Source organism: Pezoporus occidentalis, unplaced genomic scaffold, assembly GCF_034315485.1.
Source record: "Pezoporus occidentalis ecotype Australia unplaced genomic scaffold, CSIRO_AGI_Poc_V1 ctg6, whole genome shotgun sequence".
Lineage (NCBI taxonomy): Eukaryota > Metazoa > Chordata > Aves > Psittaciformes > Psittacidae > Pezoporus > Pezoporus occidentalis.
The window spans coordinates 3,362,235-3,384,145 of record NW_026915943.1 but is presented as its reverse complement, the minus strand read 5'-3'; the positions used below and the strand labels follow the sequence as shown (position 1 = coordinate 3,384,145).

Sequence of the window (21,911 nt, the reverse complement as noted above, 5' to 3'; positions counted from 1 at the left end):
CATTGGAATGATCTCCCCAGGGAAGCAGTGAATCCCTAGTGTTGGACACTGTTAAGACTGGACACTGTTAAGGGTGCTGGTCCATTTCGTTTAGGTTATCCTTTGCCAAGAGATGTTGGGCCAGATGATCCTTGAGGTCCCTTCCAACCTGGCATTCTATGATTCTATTACTCTATGATTTTAACCAGTAGAGCATTCAAAGCTATTAAAAAAAAAACTATAGTAAAATGCTAGAGTAAGAAGCACTCAGGCCTCCTTTTTTCCCCCCTCAAGTTTCACTTAGCGTTTAGATTTGGTTTCTTCTTGCAGAATTCTGTGAAACTTATTTCTGACATGAAATTTCAATTTGTGAGAGTCTTTTTTTTTTCAACCAGTCTCTGTCACAATTGAATTAGTGTGATTTCCTGCTCTGCCCCTGCTTGCTATTGTACTGCTGTGCAGTTAGCTCTTGACAAATCAAAGTTCAGGGTATGAGTTCTGCAAATCAGATTTGGAAAGTGTTTAATTCAGGGAAATTTCTACAGTTACTATAGTATATTACATTCTAAGAAGTGATTCATTCACTGTTCTTAAGGATAAAAAATGAAGCTAAGGTGATATTTTGGTATGCCACAATAAAGGTACAAATATTCTAAAGAAAAATTCATGAGCTTTATTGTATCCTGTAAGAAATTGAAAAGCTGACTGGTCTTTTTGTCATTCTCTATAGTAGTATAACAGCAGCAAGTAGGATGTCAGCTAAAGTATTGCAGTGTCATGATGGAGAGAGTATTTCTTGCCATGTTATCTGCTGCAGAATCATATCAGGTGGGATTTTTGGTATTTGGGGCTGAATGGGTTGGTTTTGGGTTGGTTTTGGTTTTCTTTATTCCAAGTAAGCAGATTGCTAGTATTTGAAGTGAATTCAAATTTGTTCAGCATCACTGGCATGAATTATTTCCTGCCATAGAAGTTTCACTTCAGTTTCCTTTAGTAGTATTTGTTGTTGTTTTTTATTAGCATGCCTAGGATAGTAGGAGTGGGGAGTATAAGAAGCCTTAGCTGGAGTGTCAAATAAGGGGGATTCTACATGAGAACAGCTTTTCCAAGATACAGGCCAGATGGTAGCTTTGGGACTTAGAAGCTGAGAGAAGTAGCTGGAGCTGTGTCAAGAGAAATAGATAAAAGAAATAAAAATACTAGGAAAAAAAAAAGAATACAGGAAGCAAGAGAGATTGGCAAGTCAAATCTGCACAAGTAACTATTTGTGCTACCATTCTTATGTCTGCATGAATAGATGTATCCCGTAATAACCTAGTAAATAAATCTAAAGCAAGGATGAGGAACAAAGTGAATATACTGAATATTTGAACACCCGTATACAAATATAATCCACCCCATTTAGCTGTGAAATGTCATCAATCCATAGCATCATAACACAACTTTTGAAATCTCCAGGAAGTTTGAAGGAGGACTTGAAGCTGTTACCTTATCCAAACATACAGAATAAGCACTACCTGTATATCAAAATACCAAGACAGCACTACACATTGAAGGGCAAGTTATTTTCTACCTGTGGACTTAGGAACCTCAAACCCTGATACGACTGCACCAGTGTGAAACCTGCACTGTGCCACCTCCACTCTGGAACCAAGGCAGGGGCTGGTGCAATTCTGGTTTCCTATTTCTGATCCATCCTAAAGCATAGTGAATGATGATAAAGTGCTAAAATGAAAATAGTTTCTGGATTATGGAACTTGCCTTTTTTTCAGACCTGACATTCTCAACCCATAGAAATTAACCAGGACTGCCCAGAATTAAGCTTCTTTCACAGATGTACAACATTAACCATAGAGTTATAGGTTTATAATATTCAGCAATAGCTAACAGCAAACCATGACTGTTATGACTTAGCTGTCATTGTGCTATACCAGCATAAAGGAGAAAGATATATTATCTCATTTCTTATAGAAAGTGGCACAAAATACTGCTATAGATACATCTAAAAGAATTGTTACAGTCCAAACCAGATCAATCCAAATCAGGTATACAACAAACACAGTAACAGGCATTGAAAGCAATGGGTAGCCTTAGCTGAGCACCATTCAAGGCTGGAATATGTTGTTGCTGCCATGAATTGATCTCAGAACTCGTGACAGCTATTTTTCATTCTTAAATCATGTTCTTGCTGGAGGATACATTCCAGAATAACAAGTTTTGCAACAATTTATGGGTTAAGAGTGAGCTGAAGGAGTCTATAGTGCTTATTGAAGTTAACTGTAGCTCTTAGCTAACTGTTGTGGTTCTGACTAAGTTCATAAGATTAAAAAACAGCAAAGATTTATATATCTGACTTGCTTTGGATAACGAGAGGATAACAATTTGCAACATGGAGGAATTGGATTCTTGTCTTATATGGATGTGTCAAACCCTTAGTATTTAGGTGGCATGTTCTTATCTATGAAACTAGAAGGGGAAATTCCCTTATTAACAGAAGATCGAACATTAGTAGCTGGAAGGGAGCCACAGACAGGATTTACTGAGCATATTTTAGAAACTCTGAGAGATATCCTAACAGCTTCCATACTTACAAGACAAGAACTGGTGCATGAGGGAGTTTTGGTAAACAATCCATTAGGCTCTGGAGGGAGAAAGAGGAAGAATTTTACAGCTGAAGAATGTAAAACCATGCCTTTCTGTTCTGAAACATAGTGCAGGCTATGAGAAAATCCCTGTATACATGGACAAGGTGTGTGAGCATTTCAGTGCACATTTCTGTTTTCACTCTGGGTTATCCTGTGTTCAGAGAAAGAAATGCCATTCATGAATATTGGGTTTATGATGCACTAGAGAGGTTATGAAAGTTTTTAGAGAGCATGCCGGTATATTTGCTACCTAATAACTTCAACAAGCAGTTAATGTATTTTAAGTAGATATAGTAAACATTCTCAATCAATTTGTTTTGTAATGAAGTTTAAGAGGTGATTTCATCATGGTTTACAAGCACTTAAGTGAGGAAAGCCATCTGATGGTAATGGCTTTTTAATTTACTGGAAATTCATTATGAGTTTCAGAGGGTAGAAGCTGATACTAGGTAAACCCAGAGTAGAAATGAGGTACATAAACTAAATAAAGCAATTTATGCATTGGAAAATCTTTCTTAGGTTTATGGTGGATTCCTCACCACGTGAAGTTCCGAAGTTGAAACTGGCTGTCCATCAATTAAGTTTGTGATAGTTCAAACAGAAGTGATACAGGAATTATTGACTGAAGTTTTTATGTACATGCCTAGAGATCAGACTGTATTTTAATGGTCTATGAAGACTAGGCAAATGTTGAAAACATTTCTTTACATTATGCAGAAACTCCCCATAATGCTGCACATAATGAGACAGCAGCAACAGTTTTGTGTAAGATCACCAGCATAAGACAAAGTGTACCAGACAAAAGAGGTGACACATCTCTACCCTGCAGAGTCTGTTTTCCAACACAGTTATCTGGAACACTAGAATTAAGTCTGTTCTTGTAATGACTCTCTAGACTGTAAGAGAGATATACGAGTCTTCACAATACAGAGGATGAATGGAGGAAAATATTAACATTCGTTTCCCACTGCCACTTGATTCATTGCTGAATTTAGCTCTGGACACTGTTGCTATATCTTTGACTGTAATCCCTGCCATGTTTTCCTTTTTTCCAGTTGAGGAAAAAAGATGTGATTGGAAACGGTAGATTTGACACAGAAAGTAATGATTGAGGGTTTTATTACGAAGCCAGGATCAGTAAGCCTGAATTTTTTTCTTCTTCCTTTCTTTGTTAATGTATCTAATCTTAAAAGAAAAAAAGAAGTAACACTCATGAGGTTAGTGTTGGAAATGATGGATGAATACACAGTCCAAGACTGAATCAATGGAATTAGAAATGGGATGTTTTCCTTGCTTTTTATTTACAGTGTCTGGGTGAAAGAGTAAAAGAGATGGTAGGTCTTTTCTTCCTCCAAGAATATCCATCAGGATCCATCATAACCTTTCTGTTTAACAATACAGTACAGCATTTTTTAGTTCAGTTCAATCGATGCATAAACATTCTGCCCACTTAATTTCCTCACCCCTAATTTTTCTCAGAGAGGGTAGAGAGTTTAGAGACTCACCTGCACACGGAAATGTCAATCTTCTTTAGGTCCATTTTGTAGCTACAGGAACTGATGCATATAACTTTCAGCTGAGGGGATTTCCTGAATCTGCTTATAGTTTAGTTACTATTTAGGTAAATCATAAAAGATACTTTTTACAAATGCTTCTTCAAGAAGCATTTTTCTTGTTTATCGAAGGCACAATCTTTTATGCCTCATGTAGGCTTGGATGTAAACCAGCATTTCTTAACAATAAATATAATTGTGAGGAGTCTAGAAGGAGAATAACAGTGTCTGTAAGAGTTACAAGACATGTTAGGAGCTCACCTGTGTTCGACAGGGTTGAACCACCAAGGTCATGCAAAACAGGGAGAGGGAAAATCTCCTCACTGTGAGTTATAGATGTGAAAGCAGCTGCTGAGGGATAAACATTAGGACTCTTGACATATATCCCCTACTTAAGAGTAGATATTTCTCATCCATTAAATGAGATCTCCAAAATACTGTAAAGGATCAAGTCCCCTCAGTGTCTGTTCATCAAAACCATTAGTAAATATGACAAGAAAAATTACTTTCATTTATTTAGCTAAATATTATTATTAAGCACTTAGTTGCATTGAACGCAACATCCTTGCTTCTCTTAAATGTTATATTTCGACTTCAGTGATACTTTACTATATGTTAGTATGGCAGCTGATACTGAGGAATATAGCCCGTATATACATGTACACCATGCCCACTCTGGAAGGGTTTGGACAAAGCAGAAGTAGTATTTCCTCATCCAGTATTAAACATCTGCTATCTGAGCTAGTTAATCAGACTCCAGTTAAAACCAAAGAAGAGGAACAGTGGATTTTAGGGTGAAAAACATTTCATCTTGAAGAAGAGGTCTAAAGGAGACAGATGTCTCATACTGTAACAGTGCTATTCATTCTTCTTGACTGGAAAGGGAGCCTAGGGTGACTAGCTCAGATGCAGATGTCTGACTTAGGTGTGATGAATCTCTCTCCAGGGTCTCTGCTGTCCCTCCTTGTTAAAAGTAGAAATAAGCCTCCTTTAGACTGAAAACTTGGAAATAAGCCTTATAGAAAACTCAGTATCTTTATGGCTTTAAACTATTATAAAACTTTTGCCATTTCAGGCATTTGTGAGCAGTGATTAAAGAGCTTTTGAGCTGAAAACCACACCGCTGTAGACTTCGCACAGTTATCCTACTCAGAAATCCAGAGCTGTTTTTCATGGATTGGACGTAATCTCATTTTGCAATAACACTCTTTTATTCTTTTCCCACTTTCAATGCTTGGGATGATAAAAAATGCAAAGATGCCCAGAGACAGATGTAAAATTGCTGCAATAAGTTTCAGTTCAGTTTCCACTGTGTTCATAAGAATCCTTCTCCTAATATTTCCAAAAACCTAAAGTCTTTAGGTTGCCATTTCTTCCAACTCAGAAATTGGACTTTTTGGCTATTTTTCATGCAGACATAAACTACGGAGCTTCAGTCTTTTTGCAGAGAAATAATACAGAAAACAACAACAACAACAAAAAAATAGAATATTAAGAAATATAGGACTTTGGATTTCCTTTTGTAAATATGTAGCACATAAGAAACTTGCTTTCCTTCTCTTTGCAGCATGAGTGACAAGTTTCTAACTATTGAAAACTAGAAACTATCTGCCAGTAAATACATGTTATATATGGTTTGGTGTTAACTGATCCTAGCAGTGCCAGTTAGTAATACATAACTCAATCATTACAGTGACCAGATACACCACCACATGCAGTTTGTCAGTCCCTCTCTTCCTTTAAAATCTGTACAACAGTCATAAGAATATCTGAGCCGCTGACAATGAGCTCAAGCTTTTCTGTTTAAAGCATTGATAAATGCTGGAAATGAATACATGATTCGTCACATTACTAGATAACAGGCTTTGAGAAGTCACAGCAGAGGTGAGGCCAGAAGCATTTTACCATGCTATATGAGACTCCAAGGAGAAAACTTCTTTTTCATACAAAGAAACAGCAACAGCACAGTGAAGGGGTTTCACAGAGTACAGGTGTGTTGTTCTTCACCTTCCTAAGGATTATCTGAAGAAGATACACTTCTTTGTTTCTCCATGTGGATGTGTAAGAGTTTGGCTTTTAGAGTTGTCCAGTCCCCTTTTAATGTGGCTATTTAAGATCTTGTCTTCCATGTAGTGTTAGCTCAAGAAGCATCATCCTTAACCTGGCCTTTGGCTGGACATAGAAATCTCCAAATATGGCCCATCTAGACAAGTACATAGAGCATGGTATGACATTTCAATACAGTGATGCTGTAAAGAAGTGATGCAGTGATGATTCAGGAACTGAGTACTGCTTAATACAGTAACCCTGCTGTTAAAGTGGCATGTTGCAATATAACTGTAATAACTGAAAGGAATGGATGCTACTGTGAAAGAGCACTGGGAATGCCAGCAAGAGACCAATTTCTTGCTGTCTGTATGTTTGAGGTAAATGTTTGCAAGAGAATTGACTGAGGACGTCAATTAGTCATAAAATGATACTCTTTGGGGGACAGTCAGAAAAACTAACAGAAGTCAGTCTCCTAATCTGAACCATTCTCTGAAGGATTCCTTCCCTGAACTGACTGTAATGGAAACCCGGGGAAATTAGCTGTCCAAGTTTGAAGTTAGCCTTTGTGAATATCCCTCTGTGAGAGATATGAAAGTAATATGTGTAAATACCTATTGCTAGGGTCTTTAACAGTGGCTGCTATTTCATGTCGCACTTCCTGTAATACACAGGCAAAATGGATGCAAATATAAATTCATTTTAAAGTACATAGAGTTCTAATATTTCCTTTGTCAGCCAAAAGATCTAAGGAGGAATCAAAGTGCTCGTGTCCTGGGTCCCTAGAATAACCTGAATGACAATAGATAACTGTGTGGAAGGAGGGAATTTAAGCCCAGATTTTCATTTCATTACATCTGCCTTAAAGCTCTAATGTCTTTCATGCTGTACTCCTAATCTGTCTTCTTTTTTTTCCCTCTTCCATGTCTATCATTAAATAACAAAAAGGATAGGAGAAATTAGGTGCCTAAGTGAGAAGGTGCAGGAGAATGATCTCTCTCTATATATATACATGTTGATTTGTCAGGTAATTATTTCAACAGCCTTTCAGTTTCATTAGAGATTCTGGTACAAGCCAGAATGTCACTTATTTTTATGTAAAGGTTACAGGAAGGAAAATGAGAACTGACATCTTCCGCAGGCAGGCCTGACTTATCAAGTATCAGCTCTATCTCCAATGTTGCTCAAAGGTACATTAGCTTGGCTTTGGCATAGAAGAGATCTCTCTAGCTTCCTGTGTAACCACACACAGATTCTGCTTGCAATAGTTTTCTGATTTCTCTAATTAGTCACTATGAATAGTTGAAAGTGTTACACATTGCAACAGCACCTGTAAATCCTGAGTCATCTTGATACCTGAGGCTGTTAACCCCATCCTAGATAAACACTGTAAAAGTCTGATATATCTTTAAAAATGATACATGCAGGTATCAAACAGGACATGCAGCAAATCTAGCATGGTCCTCCAAATTAAGGCTCCCTCGGAAAGCTTTTCAGCATGTTGCAAACTCAGCAAAACCAGCAGTTTCACCATACATTTAGGCAGTTTCTGATCTCTGATCAACACCATCTTATTTCTTTGGAAAGCAACATCCCTAACATCCTACTTGGTTTCCTCCACCAAGTTGTTTGGTTTTTTTCTTGGTTCAGGAAGGAGAAATACAGTCTGTCCATCATCATGAAAGGCAGGCCAATGCCTGTCCAATAAATGCTTAAAATCTGCAAAAAGAAGTGCCTTTTTAGCAGTCACCATCATGGACTCCCTGTAGGAAAGGAAATATGTTGTTCCTCTTTGTCCTTTAAGCTCAGCTGTTTCTTCAATAAAGACCTTTCAAAGTGTGGAAATCATCTTTTTTGGTTTTAGGGCACATCTTTGATGTAGCTGTCTAACGATGTCTTGACCATGTGAGATGCCTTGGTCCTCAGCTGCCTTTCCAAGAGGATGTTTTTCTGTAGGTCCTATGTGGTATCTGCAATTTAGGTACTCTAAATCTCTCAGCTGATTCTAGGTGTTTTTATTAAGTCAAACCTGAGTCAAGCTCTCTAAGTGTGATTTAGTTGCATGTTTATATACCTATATATCAGATCATTTGCCTACTTGTTAGTACCTTTTTGTGAGCTCCAAATGTAGAGGAGATCAGTGGTTCAGTTCAGTTGCTAAATCCAGCTTTCTAGCACCATTTGACTCACCTAACTGTATCCAGGGCCTACAGCTTTCTGGAGCAATATGTGGAAGCCAAGCAGAATATAGTTGGACATCTCGTATCTACTGATGGCTGGGCATCTGGTTCTTACCTCTAATAAATGCAGAGATTCTAAATGACTATTTAGCGTTCCATAAAATAGATATTTAGGGCATGATATTAAGCAATATGCTGTAGTGGAAGGTGTTTGGAAGGGTGTTTGGAACTAGATGATCTTTAAAGACCCTTACAGCCCAAACCATTTTATGATTCTATGATACAGAGTTCCGAACACTGCCATTCCAGAAGTACTGCAGGTACATCCAGGCCATTTACGTGATGTTGGGAGTTATGAAACAGGATCTTTGAGAGACTTGCTCTTTAGGAACAGCAGCTGAAGGCCAGTTGGTTTACCCTGTTATGTTTCTCATGTCAGAGAACCAGTATGCTAAGGCAACTGGGCAGAGTCTTCACTGGCCAGTCAACTGAACTGCCTTTTAGACCCTCTGAAGTCACATGTTGTTGACTTTTTACTTCAAGAAAAAATTCTTTTAGTGATGATACCATTATGCAGACTTACCTGCCCATCTTCCCAACCCTGCTCTACCTTCTGTTCCTGTCCACATGGCAAAACAAGACATCTTCAGCAGAGCACTGCCTGTAAGTTGTGACATTTTAGTGCAAAACCATCAATAAACGTGCTCCGTACGACAAATCTTGAGGTTTCTTGTAGTTATGTTGCTGTAACTATTCAAATTCATGGCAAAAGTTGTGATTTTATTGCTTAGATACAACTTAAAACTCACTTCCACCCCTTTCTGGACTCCAGTTGGCTGCATTAGTTTTTACTTTAAACTTTTGGTGCAAATCTCCACTTGCTCTGAAGGTTAGAGGTACTATTTTAGGAGGGTGTCTTTGTATTCTTTTGTGAATGATTGTCACAGATAATGGAAAATGGCAGCTAGTTTTGTTCTCAGTGGGATGTATCTGTAAGTAATTATTAAAGAAGACTAGAACTTAGTATAGTTGATTGTCTCTTCTTTTAAACCTATAAATAAAAACTGAGAGCAATTAAGGCTAAAGGGCAATCTGGATGTAATTTGTGAGCAATGCCTAACACAGCAGGACTTTAATTCAAATGGTGTTATATGCAATGATATGATATTTCCACAGTTCTTTAATTCCCAGATTTGTGCAAGCCTGAAAAAGCTCAAATGCTGCAAAAAGTTATTTTTAACCAAAGTGGATCACTGGGAATGCTTGAATTGCATGAATCCATCCTTTTGCGATATGTGGCACAGGTTCCCACGTACAAGGCTTTCCCAGAGCTCTGGCAAACAGTTTTTGACACATACTTATCCCAAGTAAAACCCCATCTACTTAATACTGGCCCAACCATAAAATATAGTCACCAATGTCTAAGGTCTAAGGTACAAAAGTAATGTAATCACAAGATAAATCTCTTGAATAAATCTCTTAGACTGGCAAGAAAAGTAGAATATAAAGAGGTAGGAAACCCTCCAGCAACAGTGGAAACACTAACAAGAATTATTTATCATAAATAAAAGACATTCAGGATGACATATGAAAGCACAAAGCTGCAAGTTGTGCGGGGACTGTGTTACCCACTTATGCAATTCAGGTTGGACACAAATGGTACCTTACAATACCTGTGACATGTTTGATACTCAATGCTGAACTGCAAAACGCTTGACTGTTTACATGCGAAAAGCAGCTGTGTCAATTAGATGGAACATGTAGTATTTACAGTTTATAGTAGTGCAACAGGGAAAAAAAACCTACTGCAATACAAATATTGTATGAAAACGTAAAGGGGCTGATAGATAACTTGTGTCTATTTGTGGCCTGTGATTTGTCTTCAATTTGAAGTACATAATGAAAAAGACAAAAAGTAACAAAACCTTACAGGCACGCTTATATGTTTAACTGCTCTGCAATGGCAGAAATCTCTCTTGTTCCACTCAGCATTCAGTTGTCTCAGCATTTCGTACCTTGTTTAGGTCATTTTTAAATATATAAAGCAAAGCGTAGCATTTGAGATCTGTAGAGGTGGATCTGTTTGTTTGGTTCAGTAATGAAACTGGGCATTTAGATCTTTCAATAACTAATTTGGGGTTGATGAAGTTTGTACTTGTTGTTTGATTAATTTCTAGAAACAGGCACGTCAACTGCTTCAGCAAAGCTTCAGACATTCTAATGTATAAGGTATCCCTAATATCCCATTTTATTCCATAATACATGTCACAGGCTGCCTGATAAAGGGACATCTTTAAAAGGGCCTTGGTGTGTCTTATTCCTTTGGATTTGTGCTGGATGCATGCCTTACCCTACAGTCTCAGGGAAGGGAGGGGAATGAGCTATCCTCATTAATTTGAAATCTGTCTTATTCTGGTTGCTTTTCATCTTCCATTCTTCTCCTCTGTCTAAAGCTGATTGCCATTACTTCTTGCCTTATGAAGTCCTTTTTGGCTTGAGTACAGACAGTACTCAGCCTGCACCATTGCAGTGAGTCTGCTCCACCGCTCACATCTACAATTTTTCCCTCCTTTCTTTCTTTATCTTCCCCATTCCCTCTGTGCACTTGCTTCATCAAGTTCTTATGGCCAAAGTGATGCATACTTTTTTATGCAAGGATTGTGAGCCTTTTTGCACTTTCCAGCCAGCACAGGAGGAACAAATTCCTCACATTTCTCAGTACTTATCGTTTGTTCTATATAAGCTCTTTCATTTTCTTAGGTAAGGGAATAAAGGTCATGGTATGAGACTCATTCAAGGCGGCATCACAGAGGAGGCAGAACTGCACTCTTTACTCAGTTCAAGAAGCTGGATCAATATGTATTTTGATAGATTTCATTCATCTAGGCATTCATTTGAATTCAGTCATGGGCAAGGCCTGAATGCCACTCTACTGCTTGGTTCAAAGGTTCTGAATAAATTTGCCTGGATATGACTTCAAATACTGGTTTGCTCTGCTTTTTCCAGCTTTCTCCAAGGTGATTCTCTCATAAAGATAAACCTGCAGAGGACTTATTGGGATTGGGTATAATTTTAGTGTTTGAGCATTTTATTCCTCTTATACAAGATATTTTGCTCCTCACCAGTTACCAACCCAACTCCTGTGCCCCAGTGTCACCAAGGTGTGCAGTCCATGACACTGTTGCAGACTAGGATTGTTGTCCATTAATGACAACACCATGGAGGATCTGGAGCCATCACCATAAAACACTAACCAACCAAACCCAACCCAACCAACCAAACCAACCTAAAAATCATTAGGACTTATTTCGATGATGGCATAGATGCCATGTTGCACATCAATGCAAATGCTGAAAGCCAGGTTGCCAGTCTACCTGGCATAGGGTGTTCAGGGATGGACAACAAGGAATGACTATCCTGATCCTTTGTGATTAAAAGGTTCTTGCTGTGCAGTTGCTCCTGTTTTCCCACAAGTCATTGTACCAATTTCTTCCTGGCAACTATACTATACAAGATGTTCTGCTTGCCTTTATCAGCCTAGAAAACCTGGTAGCTTTAGATCTTCTACTGGCTGGTGACAGCTGGATCTTTTCAGCAATGTATATGAGGAAAACATATGTGTAAGATCTCCATACCATGAAACCACAATTAGTGCAGCGAATGAAAGCCCATCTCTTCACTGGAAGTTTGAAGTGTTCATTGTGTTTGCAGGATCATAGAATCATAGAATAGTTAGGGTTGGAAAGGACGTTAAGATCATCCAGTTCCAAGCCCCCTGCCATGGGCAGGAACACCTCACACTAAACCATGCGTTTACCATGTGTTACTAACCATGTGTTAAACCAAGGCTTCATCCAACCTGACCTTGAACACTGCCAGGGATGGAGCATTCACAACCTCCCTGGGCAACCCATTCCAGTGCCTCAGCACCCTAACAGGAAAGAATTTCCTCCTTATATCCAATCTAAAGATCAAGGAATCAAAATATTATCTGCAAGTTTTGTGCATCCCTGACCACGTTTCTGCTTTCTTCAGCCCTGCAAACTGAATATTCTAACAGTTGCAGTGCCTCCCCAGTTTTGTTCTGGAAAGGAATGGAGGAAAAAACATGTATATACTTCTCCTAACTACTGACTGGCTGGTGCTGCTTAGATCTGCCAATGGTGCTGATCTGAGGCAGTGCTGGTATGCAGTCTCTAATTTATTTTGTCCATCTGCTTTTCCTGCTTCTAATTGGTGTGTATTAAGAGGGAAAATACTCTTAAAGAGCGTTTAGGATGAGGGATGCTGATGGACTCACTAAAAGCAGATTGAAACATTTGCTCTTTGTTGGGCAGATCAGGCTGTATCTCAGCAACCATGTCGTATTTGGCAAGATTATTGTTTTTACATGAAGTGGTTACATGCGCTGAGGTGGTTATTGGTGGGAAGGATGCATTCCTAAAAGTGAGAGGTCTTTTTTAGCAGGTTCTGCACACTTGTAAAATATTTATGTTGTACCCTGCATATACGGCAGTTTCTTTTATAAACATTGAGCTTTATGTGTCTTACTAACGCTTAAGATATGAAAAGTGCATTCAAATAGGGGTCTTGAATAAGGGTCTGTGCATGCTGAAACAGCAGTCTTACAGTTGGGCCATTTACTTCTCTCATTAGCTCAGTGAAGAGCATCAGAAAGGTGCCTGAAGTCTAATCTGCAGCACTTTTCTGATCCTAAATTCATGGTTCTGTTCAGGGACAGTTAATTGCATTAAAGCCTGAATTCTCATCTGAGAGCAGAACTTCAAGCAAGGAGTCTGCCTACTGAACCACTACCACATTGCAGTCTGCAGGAATTGGAGACAGTTAAACATTGCTGTGATTAAAATGGACAATTTCATTTCTATATTTTTGTTCTTCTTGTTTTCCCTGCACTTTCTGGCTAGGATTCATGCTGTCTAAACTAACTAACTGGTAGTTCACTCTGAACTGACCATTTAAACAACCTGTGTGAAGGGAGGAGCATCCCCACAGGTGATTTGCTTTAGAGGTGCTGCTCCTTAAATACCAGCTTCAGAGTAGAATCTAATAGATGGCTGAGGCTAAGTTTTAAGGAGGTAAAGTAGAGCAGCACAAGTTACTCTTTTTCTTTCTCAACTAATTTTCAGCTTTCTAGTAAGATTGACATTCAATTTTCAAACAGTACCAGAACCATCTCTGCATTCAAGTAGATGGATACAATGTGGTTTTTATCCATTTCATAGCATGAATGTATTTTTTTTTATAATATAGAATTATCAACCATTTTTGATGAAATAAAACCTACCTATCTGTCAGTAACTTGCTATGTTATTTTCAAATGTAATTTCTCCCAATACTTAGCTGAAATTCTTTATAATAGTAGCTACACTCTTCTAGTAGATATGGTAACATACAATATTTCTTACTAACACTCTACTTGTATTTCTTATTTACATCGTTCCTCAAAGAATGACAGTGTGTTTTGTCTTTATCTTTGTATAGGACCCTGGTAATAGTATATGGATTCTGTTGGAGACAGAGTGTCATACAAGTATTGGATGAAATACCAACCTAGCAAACAGGCTTTCTGGTAAGCCACTTGTATATTCTTTCTTCACTTTTTCAATGTTTCATGTCAAGCTATGCAAAGGAAGGCTTCGATCATGTTCAATTACCTATTTACTGAAAACAAAGGATGTTTTAAATATTTACAGTTCCCTTTGCCTTTACCAAATAACTTCAGTATTATTAGATTGTGTTTCCTCCCTCCCTTCAGAGGCATGTTTTCAGTTTTATTTTGTGCCTCTGTGTATCATGATGTTCTGGAGGTTGTTTTATCTACAGATGCTCCATCATAAGAAATGTAGAAAAATCAGTTTCATGGGCTTCTGAAGGAGTCAGAAAGCTTCTTGCTCTTTCTTAGTTTGGGGGTTGTATTTGCTCTAATTTACTGGTATGTAATTTATTGGTATTTACTGATGTGCTTTTGGTTTGTTGTGATGCCAAAAAGTGTGGGGCTATAAACATGAGTGCAGTTTGTATCTGTAGCTGACAAATGTGTGTCAGATATTAAAAGTATTTAAATAGTATTAAGACAATCATACCTCAATGAAAGTATTACTTACAAGGTCGCTACTAAGGAACACCTGAGCTCTAGTCCTATTCCTGCCTCTGGTTTATTGTATGACCTTGCATGAGTCATTTCTGAAGAGGAAGAACTGGGTTTCTGTGAGGGGATACAGTAATGTAGAACTGAATTGCTCTTCTTTACATAATTGGAGAGCTCATTAGGTAGCTGTTAAGAATGACTAAAACCCATTAAGGCTCATAAGACTTATTTCTTAAAAAGAAAAAAATAACTTAACAAAAATGAAATAATGTAAAACATAACTTTAGTTTCTAATGGAGCTGCTTTAACTCTTGCATTTCCAATACTGTCCTCAGTGCTGATTGCTGCTTCCATCAACTGGGGGTAAAATCCGCCTTTCAAACATTGTTAGGGATTTTGTATCTGATGATGAGGCAAAGATTTATGGTTTTAAAACAGCGGAACTCAAGGTGAAATCACCAGATTTGACTTGCCAGGTTGCTCTGTAAGGAGGTACATGTTCTACCTATAAAAAAGACATCTTATTTGATGTTAGCCCCGGAAAAACTTGCCACTTTGGAATGTCACTAGTTTAAAACAAGTGGTTTTTTTTCTGTTAAGTCTTTATGAAGGAGAGATAAGATGCCTTTGCACTGTATTTTCACATATCACCTGGATATGTACCAGGAGGAAGGGGTCCAAACTTTTACTTAACAGAAGGGCGTTTATTTCCACAGATATTGTTTGAAACTCAACTGGACAAGTCCCACAGCAACCTCATCCACTTAGACTTGCTTTTGGGCAAGGATTGGACTAGGCACTCAGAGGTCCCTTCCGAAGTCACTTATTCTAAGGGTCTCTGAGCCTTTGTAGTTAGGTGATAGGTGTAATGATCAGAAAACTTTAGATGATGTACACATGTGAAGGTATTTAATCTTCAAGACAAATAGCATGATTTACTATAGAATGGACAAGAGCAACTGAACTCTAAAGATGCTGAGGGAAGATGAGGAACAAGAAAAAAGAAAGAGGGATTTCTTTAGCAAGGTTAGGGTCCAACTGTGGGAGATAATTAGGTACCTAATACCATAGGTGTGCATATGATTTGTCCTGTCGTTTTCAAATTTTCCTTTAAAGGCTTTTGTTTTAGAGTCTGACTTGCTCTCAGAAGTCTGTGTGATCACTGACTGCTTTGATCACTGGAGGGCACAGATTTTCACATGCTGGTCAAAACTGAAGCTCACTTGGGGAATCATGACTGATTTTACAGAGGGAACCCTGTGTCCAGTCTCCCTAGCAGGGGCTTATAAAATGACACAGGTGAATATGAATGAAAAATAGTAGGTTTCCATAAAAAGGACAAATGTCATTTTTAGCAAACTGCTAAATAATCCTTCTGCTCTGCTTGGTATTGGTACAACCTCAGGGAATGTTCACCCTGGGACATTTTAGGAAAGCTATGGACCAGCTGGACATAGACCTCAGAGACAAAACAAGGGTGAGCTATGAGAGGTTCATGAATAAGACCTAAAAGAAAGGGAGAAGTGCTCGAGATGGTTTATGGTGAAAGGGGATTGATGAGCTTCAAATACATAATAGGCTGTTAGAAAAAGAAGTAGATATTGTCTCTTTCTGCTGGATTCATACTAGACAGATTGAAAGGTAGGGAATTTAAACTAAACTTGGGTAGCGGCAGAAAGCTTGGACAGGTTGGGAAAATAAGGTGTTGGGGTCAACAGCTTGGATGTGTTCTGGAGATGGTCACTGAAGGACTTTCAGAATAGGCTGAAGAAACTTCTGTCAGGTATAATGTTGGAATAAACTTCTGGATTTGGTTGTCTCCTGGGTTCTCTACTAGCCCTACTTGTCCCTAATTGGCTGCCCCTGGATATGGAGCATCAATTATCAGATGTAAAATTGCTGTCCTTAAAGGAAACAGTTGTGTAGAAAGGGAGGTGAGGGGATAGAAGAAAGGGTTGGGAGACAGAGAGTGGATAAACACACCTCTGTATGTATGTTATAGTGAGCAACCAATGCAGTTTGCACCAGGTAAAGTCTTTATTGTCTAAATTAGGAAGAGACAGTATCAACCTCTGGTTGGTGTTTAAACCACGACAGTTCGAAGCCGAAACCCTGACAAGACACTCTCATTTACAGTCATAAAACTCAAACTGCAGTCTCAATGTGTAAAAAATATAAAGACAATATCCAGTTACCCTGTTTCCTCTAAAACAGTGTGACTCAGATACCCCATTCAAAATCAACAGCCCCTGTATTGCATTCATTATGAGACTAGATGTATCAACTGACTTAGGTTGCAGATTGATGCTTTTAGCAGCAAAACACTGCCATACTGGGGATCTGAAGGCGTCTGAGCATACCACAAGATAGCTGTGATGAACATACACAGCAACTGTACTACATGTGTGGGCATAATATTGTTTGGGATAGACAAGAAATTAGTGACTGGGAATAAAACTATGATGAGCTCAGTAGATCAATTACAAGAAGTAGCAGCTGCTTCCACACACTAGGAATCATAAACTCTTTAGTAAATCTTGTTGTTTATATGCCTTACTGTTAGGTGCGTGAATTGACAAATGACATACTTCTCTGTATATCTCAATTATATGGAAATATAAGTAGTTATAATAGTCCTTTTCTATATGATTAGTAGAATCTGAAACCTCTTGAAAAGGGCTCTTTGGAACTGAGCTCCAGCTTTTCATTTCTGTGCTCTTTACCTGTACTTCACCAGCTTGAATAATGCCAATTAGAGCTGCTGCTGTATAAGTCACCTTTTAATTTTCTCCTTCTCATGTCTAAACATACTCACAAATCTGGGTGTTGACTGTTCTGATGGATTGTTTGAATGAAAAAAATGAAATCAATTTAAGGTAAAAGTAAGTGTTCTTTCTGTCTGTAAAATTTCTGGCCTTAAAAGCCTTGATGCTCATGCAGCACAGGTGCTCTACTATGTAATTACTGGGAACAGCTTGAAATAAAACACTGAAATAGGACTTGTAACCTTGAAAATATTATTACATTATGTAGTGGCAGTTGCAGGATTGCATATGTATCGTGTTCTGGTGTTTCACTGTCTGAGGATTGAAACTGTAGCAGTAGTGCTGACAAAGAAACTGAAAGTTCAGATTTCCTTCCAGAAAACATTTGTTTGAGCTGCTAACGATGGGAGAGTGGAGTTAAAAGAGTCATTCTGCAGAAATCGCAGTCAGCCACACCTTGAAACCTTTCAAGGCTGAATCCGTTGATCAAAAATGGTTTTAACATTCCCATTTCCTTATGGTTTAAAAAATAATAAATATTGAACAGAGAGATTCCAGCTGCAGCTGGAGCATTTTCAATAAATAGAGTTAAATACAGCCCAGGGCAGAGGCTGGCAACTCTCACCTATGTTTGAATGCTACAAGCTGGTTCCTATTTTATAGCAGACCCCAGGTCGAGGGGAAGTGATTAATCCTGCTTTTGCTGGAGAAAAGGGTATAATTTATCCCTGGAAATGTTTAAAAATGCAGTTTTACTGTAAAAAAGTTGCATTCATCATCATTGATGTTTTTCTGACATGGCTCTATGGATGATTGCTGCCTAGTGATGAACAGCCTCTTTCTCCAGCCCAGAATCACCTGTATAAATCCATTTGACATGAAAATGTACTTGGAACTTGACTTTTTGCATCTTCCTTGCAATACCAGTGCAGTTGTTTAGATCAAGCTGGGAAGTTCTTTCTGGCTTTGGCATTGCACATCCTCATACTAGAGACAAGTGATGTGCCCTGCTTGCTGTACACCTACACAAAGTGCAAGTTGTGTTTCTTTAGTTGGGGTTACTGGGGAAGATGAAAGATACCACCTAAAGCAATGCTGCATGTCCCTGTAGCAATATCTTAGCCAAACCATGTTTATAAATTGTGCTCAGGTAGCTAAAGGGGGCTCACAGTATCAATACTGGCTTCAAAACTGAGCAACAGTGTGGTTTGCCTATTTTCAAAGAGACGTTTCTTCTACCTTCTGCCTTCATGTTTCATTGCACAAATCCATCCCATCAAAGAGTTTTAATTCAGCTTGAAGAATATTGGACTTTTGTACAGTTCTGTGGAATATTTTTGCCAAGCTACACTGTTCTTGGACATGTGTTATTATTAAAAAACCCAGCTGTTGTCAGTCTGGGATGACGGGTGTATGGTACAATGCCAGGATGCTCGTTTCTTTAAAGGTGTGTTTGGATTTGTGTTTGGGCCTTCTTGAGAAGCAATTGTTCATTCAGCCCAAAGCAATAGAGGATTAAGCAGATACCTTCCAGCAGTGTCTAGGAAGTTGCGGGTAAGGTGATAGTCTATAGATTTCGTGGTTCTCTTGATAATCAAATAGGTCAGGTTTTGCCAGAGTAGCAAGAAATCAAGCAGTCGTTTAAGGAGAAGCTTAACCCAGGTTTTGGGCCACTATGTGCTGTTTTGTCCATTGTAACCCTATAGGAAGAAAGGGTAACCAAAGGAGAGGTGATTGTGTTACATAGTGGTTCACATCCATGCACATGCTTAGAAGAAACTATCTGCTTGGGATTCATGCAAGACTGTGCTGATTGAAGTACCACCATTCTGTGAAGCATGTCAGTTTGGTAATCTGAGAAGTAGAAGGTGTTATACAATACACACTCCATCTCCTCCTGAAGATTCTCTAGCCAGAATGTGAGGAAAACAAAACAAATAAAACCTCCCCTACTTTAGATTAGATTTAATCCACCTCAGCAAAAGCATATATTCTAAGGTGGTAGACTTAATACAGAAAGCCAGAAGAATGTGGAGAAAAATATGAACGTGGGTTAGCAGCATGTTGTTTCCCTTCTTGTTCAGAAGTTTGAAGGTATTAGCTGAGATTTTAGGTTAGATCATAAGCAAGGATGGCTCTATCTCACAAGACATCTGTTTCTGAAATTAAAAAGCCAACAGCTGCAGGATTGCACACTGTTAGCAATCTTTGTTTAATAGAGATCCATGATTCTGAGAGATATGTGACTTAAAACCTACTAGGGAGTGGAAAGCAATTAATAGTTAGGGCATTTTATAGTACCTTTTATCCAAGGATCTCAAAAACATTACTGGGTTTAATTAGGCCTCACTCCATGAAATAGCCAACTGGAACAGCGAATGTTCTTTTTATTTTTTGTGCTGTATATAGAGGAGCTTGAGACACAGAGGTTAAATGACTTGACAGTGATCATGTAAAAGCAAATAGTAACGATAGGAATAAATCCCAAACCTCCTGCCTTTCAGTTCCATGTTCTAGCCAAGTTTTCTTCCTCTTCATTAAGCCCATGGCTTTTTCTTATCTGTCCTGTAACATGTGTGACTTTGATTACAGGATCACACCCCAGGTAATTTGAAAAAGTTTCATCCTTTCCAGAAAGAAAAAAATTAGTAAAAGGCCACTTTCTGTTCTCAGGTAGCAGAGGAGAGGAGAAACAGCTCCTGTTTACTGCAGTGAGTGCTGTGAAAGATATAGAAGAGCAGGGTCCAAAGATAAAGGTGCTGACTTTGGTGATAATGAATAAGGGTTTGTGTTTCTGCATACCATAGTTTGAGGGATGCGGGTGTTGCAGGTAGCATAGAATTCCTCAGGAATCCTGCATCACAAAAACATCTTAAGGCTGTGAAGGAAATGGTCTTCTGGGAAAAGATAATAGGGAATCATCTCAGGGAGGTGTAGCCCTGAAGCTGGGAAGTGTTGCATAGGAGGCACAGGCATCTATCTGCTCAGGCAAACTACTAAATGGTAGAGTCCTTAGCAAGAAGCAGAGGGAAAGGAGGTCAATATGATTAAATTAGCAGATAATGGAGATAATTCTATTGTTGTGTCTCTAACAGCAACTTGACTGAGAATATTGAATCAGATAATATGATTTGTTTCTTGTACTTAAAGGTACCTTTTGAAAATAGTAGGTAAAAGGAATAAGCAAGAGAACTAGGTTAACACTAGTGGCCTGGATAAAAGCTGTGTTGCTTGCATCTCTCAGCAACCTAATTTCAAAGAGCCTGAAGTTTTTATTTCTAGAATTGGTTGCTCATCAGATGTTGATAATGATTATGGGTTTAAACTTAAACAAGGGAAGTTCAGGTTAGATATAAGGAAGAAGTTCTTTACTGTGAGGGTGGTGAGGCTCTGGAGCAGGTTGCCTAAAGAAGTGGTAAATGCTCCATCCCTGGCAGTGTTCAAGTTCATGCTGGACAGAGCCTTGGGCAACATGGTCTAGTGCATGGCAGGGGGTTGGGACTGGAAGACCTTAAGGTCCTTTGAAACCCAGACCATTCCGTGATTCTATGGTTATTGGCAAGAGAGCACCTAGTTGAGACCTTACACAGAGAAAACCAGCTGGTTCACAGAAAACTTGGTTCATTGGTTTTAGTAGAGACACCTTTATGCTTAGCTTTATGTCAAAGGTTGGGAGTGTGAATCCATTCTTTTTTTCTCTGTAACTGACTCACTAATTTAATCATCATCACCCTGAATGATCTAGACTGAATACTAGAGCTGGCCAACCAGTACAAGTATTTTACCTTTTTTCAGCACCAGGAGGACCTAAGAAGTTTTGTGTTGAGGTAGCATGGGAAGAAATGTTCAGTCAGCTACTAAGTTCAGAATAAATATTTAATCACGTGCATTGATTGAAGTATTCACAATCCAAATGATCCTAAGCATTGTTATATAGTCAGGGTGTAACAACATTACCCAGGCAAAACAAGCCAGCACATTATTTCAGAGGTGATGCTGTGAATTAATTCACAAGGGTTTGTTACCACAAGTTACTTGCCAAATGTTCTTTGGGAATAAGATAAAATACCAAAGGTGTAGGTTAGGAAAGTAGAAACTGCTTGAATTCTACTCAGATGGCATTGAAGTGACTTCACTGTTCACACTTCACAAAATCTGCTGAACGTAGTCTTGACTTTTAAATAAATACCCAATCTTTGCAGTTCTAATCAGGGATTCTAAAAAGGCAGATGCAGTCATTGCAAATGATTTTGCTCTGTGTTACATTTGTCAAAAGCTGTCAGAATGTAGTAAAAAGGTGTTTATACAGAGTAATATGCTGCTTGAACTCCTGTACATCTCCTAGATGGGAGGTTTCAGATTGGTGATTGGTAAGAATGAAAGAGTTCCAAATGGGCCTGTTATTTCATGGCTTTACTAATTTATATATGACGTGCTTCTACACTTTTACGTGTCTGCAAATTACAGCCAACGCTTGATGTCTGAAAAAGAAATCTAATCACATAGAGAAAGACCAATCTGTTTCACACTAAACTATGGTTGTGTAGTTAGATTGTAGGCATTGTATACAAAATACTGATTGCTTTACCTATAATTTTTCATGCCTTTAAACATGGCTAAAAGAACTTTGTTCA

General features: G+C 38.5%; 1 protein-coding gene across 1 annotated transcript in view; it reads left to right on the top strand.

Annotated features, from left to right (window-relative positions):
* TENM4 (teneurin transmembrane protein 4) overlaps positions 1 to 21,911 on the top strand; it is a 1,625,418-nt gene that overhangs the window by 856,560 nt on the left and 746,947 nt on the right. The window contains exon 6 of the mRNA XM_062639041.1: positions 13,906 to 13,993. The gene's annotated coding sequence lies outside the window, so the exon portion shown is untranslated. The remainder of the gene's footprint in view (positions 1 to 13,905; positions 13,994 to 21,911) is intronic.